The 3,909-nt window shown below is 51.3% G+C and overlaps 1 pseudogene; it reads left to right on the top strand.

The window, feature by feature from the left end:
* The first annotated feature begins 228 nt into the window (after positions 1–228).
* On the top strand, positions 229–3,465 carry LOC131202539 (uncharacterized protein K02A2.6-like; annotated as a pseudogene).
* Positions 3,466–3,909: the final 444 nt, after the last annotated feature.

Here is a 3,909-nt window from a genome sequence, read left to right as displayed (position 1 = left end):
CCAGGCATCAACACGCCTAGAAAAAAAAATCTTTATTAAAACACTCATCGAAGGAGTGCCGTGCCAAATGGAAGTGGACACTGGATCTTCAATTACGATCATGTCCTGGAGCAACTTAGAAAAAAACTTGCCAGCTATCGCGAAACGCAAACTGCGGCCACAGAAGCTACGAGTGCAGGACTATCAAGGGAACAGGATCCCTGTCTGAGGGGCGACGACCGTCCACGTCAAGTATGGACAGTTCGAAAAAACTCTGCCCATCACCATCGTCGATGGGACTCTGCCAAGTTTGTTGGGACTAGACTGGTTCCGGGCATTGGGCATGGGAGTGACCGGAGTCTTCCAAAATGAAGTCGACCTCAAGGACGAACTCATGAAGGAGTTCGAGGACGTTTTCAAAGACTGCCTGGGCAAGTACAAGGGGACCCCTATCTCCTTCAACCTAGACCCTCAAGTTGCCCCTATCCGTTTAAAGGCTAGGAGGGTTCCCTTCGCCCTGAAGCCCAAGATTGACCGGGAACTGGACAAACTAGTAAGCCAGGGGATACTAGTGCCAGTCGACCATGTGAAGTGGGAGACGCCGATAGTCACCCCAGTGAAACCAGACGGGTCAGTCAGGATTTGCGCCGATTACAAGGCGACGCTAAACAAAGCTTTGCAAAAAAGCGCTTACCCCGTCCCAGTGGTGCAACACTTGCTGCACTCGCTAGGGCAAGGGCAGGTTTTTGCCAAACTAGATTTGGCCCAAGCCTATCAACAGTTGCCCGTAGATAGCAGCACGGCCGAGGCACAAACAATCGTAACGCACAGGGGTGCTTTCAAATGCACCAGGTTACAGTTTGGGGTCAGTGTGGCACCAGGATTATTTCAAAATTTAATGGAGCGGCTTCTGCAGGGGCTCCCCGGGGTGGTACCGTACTTTGATGACGTACTGGTATGCGCCGATAATATGGAAGAAGTAGGGGTGCGACTGAGAAAAGGTTTGAGTATTTTCCGGTCCGCGGTTTAAAAGTCAAATTAAACAAGTGCCAGATCGGGGTAGGATCCGTAGAATTCCTGGGCTACCGGATAGACAGGAGGATCCACCCACTGAGAGCAAGGTTAGGGCAATCAGAAGGCCCCAGCACCCCAAAACAAAACAGAGTTGCAGGCGTTTTGGGGTCTGGTAAATTTTTACGCGGTTTTTTTAAAAAATAAGGCTACCATAGCCGAGCCGCTACACAAATTACTAGGAAAAAATGCTGCATGGTCTTGGGGAAAGGCGGAAGCTAGAGCATTCGAAGCAATAAAAAACCTCCTGTCTAGCGATAGCCTATTGATACAATACAATAGCACACTACCATTGGTGCTAGTTTGTGATGCATCCCCCTACGGGGTGGGGGCTGTGCTCAGCCACAGGCTGCCAAATGGCACAGAAGCCCCTATAGCGTTTTACTCCCGAACAATGTCCTCAGCTGAAAGGAACTATAGCCAGTTGGATAGGGAAGCCTTGGCCATAGTCTCCGGGGTAAAGAAGTTCCATGAATATGTTTTCGGTCGCAACTTCGAAATCGTCACAGACCATAGACCCTTACTAGGGTTGCTGGCGGGCAACCGCCCAATGCCCGTGGCACTTTCGCCCAGATTGACCCGATGGACTATCTTTCTGGCTGCATATTCTTACAAACTGCTACATCGGCCAGGAAAGGAGTTAGGGCATGCAGACGCCTTGAGCAGATGCCCTTTACCAGCGACTATCGAAGACCCCACTCCGGGCACACCCGTCTTGTTAATTGACTCTTTGGACTCTGGTCCAGTCACTTCCAAGGAGGTGGCTCGGGCTTCTTACAAGGACATTACACTAAGGACTGTAATGGGTTGGGTGCAAAGAGGATGGCCCGCTGCGCTGGGTGAGCGTTTTAGGGAATATGTAAAAAAGCGCGGGGAATTGTCGGTGCAAGGGGGGTGTTTGCTCTGGGGGGATAGAGTGGTGGTCCCAGAGAAATTGCGGAAAAAAGTTCTGGAACTTCTGCACGAAGGCCATCCTGGAATCGTGAGAATGAAGGGTTTAGCCAGGAGCTATGTGTGGTGGCCCTTGATGGACATGGAGATTAGCGATAGGGTTGGGAAATGCCAAGCATGCCAGGAATCCAGACCACTACCACCAACGGCCCCAATCCGAGAGTGGGAGAAACCCCAGGGCCCATGGTCCCGAATCCATATCGACTTTGCCGGCCCTTTCCACGGCCAAACATTCTTAGTGGTGGTAGACGCATTTTCCAAATGGCTGGAAATCATTCTAATGAAATCCATGACAGCAGAGGCTGTAATTTCAGTCCTGCGGCACCTTTTTGTAACACACGGGTTACCAGACACACTCGTTTCAGACAACGGGCCACAGTTCACGGCGACCCTTTTTGAGGGGTACTTGGCAGAAGAGGGCATCCGGCATGTCCTCTCGGCGCCTTTCCACCCTGCGACGAACAGCCTTGCAGAGCGTTTCGTCCGGAGTGCAAAGAGGATGGCCCGCTGCGCCGGGTGAGCGTTTTAGGGAATATGTAAAAAAGCGCGGGGAATTGTCGGTGCAAGGGGGGTGTTTGCTCTGGGGGGATAGAGTGGTGGTCCCAGAGAAATTGCGGAAAAAAGTTCTGGAACTTCTGCACGAAGGCCATCCTGGAATCGTGAGAATGAAGGGTTTAGCCAGGAGCTATGTGTGGTGGCCCTTGATGGACATGGAGATTAGCGATAGGGTTGGGAAATGCCAAGCATGCCAGGAATCCAGACCACTACCACCAACGGCCCCAATCCGAGAGTGGGAGAAACCCCAGGGCCCATGGTCCCGAATCCATATCGACTTTGCCGGCCCTTTCCACGGCCAAACATTCTTAGTGGTGGTAGACGCATTTTCCAAATGGCTGGAAATCATTCTAATGAAATCCATGACAGCAGAGGCTGTAATTTCAGTCCTGCGGCACCTTTTTGTAACACACGGGTTACCAGACACACTCGTTTCAGACAACGGGCCACAGTTCACGGCGACCCTTTTTGAGGGGTACTTGGCAGAAGAGGGCATCCGGCATGTCCTCTCGGCGCCTTTCCACCCTGCGACGAACAGCCTTGCAGAGCGTTTCGTCCGGAGTGCAAAAGAGGCATTGTCCAGAATCAGACCCGGGGATTGGCAATTAAAAATTGACACCTTCTTAGCGGTACAACACAGAACCCCTTGTGTAGCGACTGGCCGCAGCCCAGCAGAGCTACTGATGGGGAGAAAGCTTAGATGCCCGTTAGACTGGTTAAACCCGAACTACACACCAGACGGGTACAAAACAACACCGGGCAAAACAAGAGAATTGACAGTAGGGAGTTCCGTATGGGCACACAATTATGGTGAAGGCCCAAACTGGCAAAGGAACAATCCAAGAAACAACAGGGCCCAAATCATATCTCGTAGAAATAGAGGATGGCCGGGTTTGGAAACGCCACATAGACCAGTTAAGAAAAAGAATAGCCACCAGTCTAGAAACAGACGAAACAGGCCCTGACTATCCAATGATTGAATCCACAGCTAACTCAAACCCGAGAAAGCCGCAGGACTTATCTGAGTTCCAGCGACACCAACCGGTCCCTCCGAAGGAAAGCAGGAACGACTCTGCAAGTAATCCAAGGCCGGATGGCCTGGAGGAGGAGCTGAGAGGAACGAACAGTCCCTCCGGCCAGCTCGACTCACTCCCAGATAATGAACTGCGCAGGTCCGAAAGAGTTAGGAGACGCCCTGCGTACTTACGTGACTACGTAGAAAAATAATTATTCATTTTATGTAAATAGGAGTAAAAAGTTTTCTGGGAGGGGAGGAGTGTAATGTATCTTTAAGGGTTTTGGAGGGAAAATAGAGCGGGAAATAGCACGTTGCTAATTGGCTGAAGCCTCCAG

Source organism: Ahaetulla prasina, chromosome 7, assembly GCF_028640845.1.
Source record: "Ahaetulla prasina isolate Xishuangbanna chromosome 7, ASM2864084v1, whole genome shotgun sequence".
NCBI classification, from domain to species: Eukaryota; Metazoa; Chordata; class Lepidosauria; order Squamata; family Colubridae; genus Ahaetulla; species Ahaetulla prasina.
Note: the sequence above shows the minus strand (reverse complement) of the source record. Positions and strands in the feature narration are given on the sequence as shown.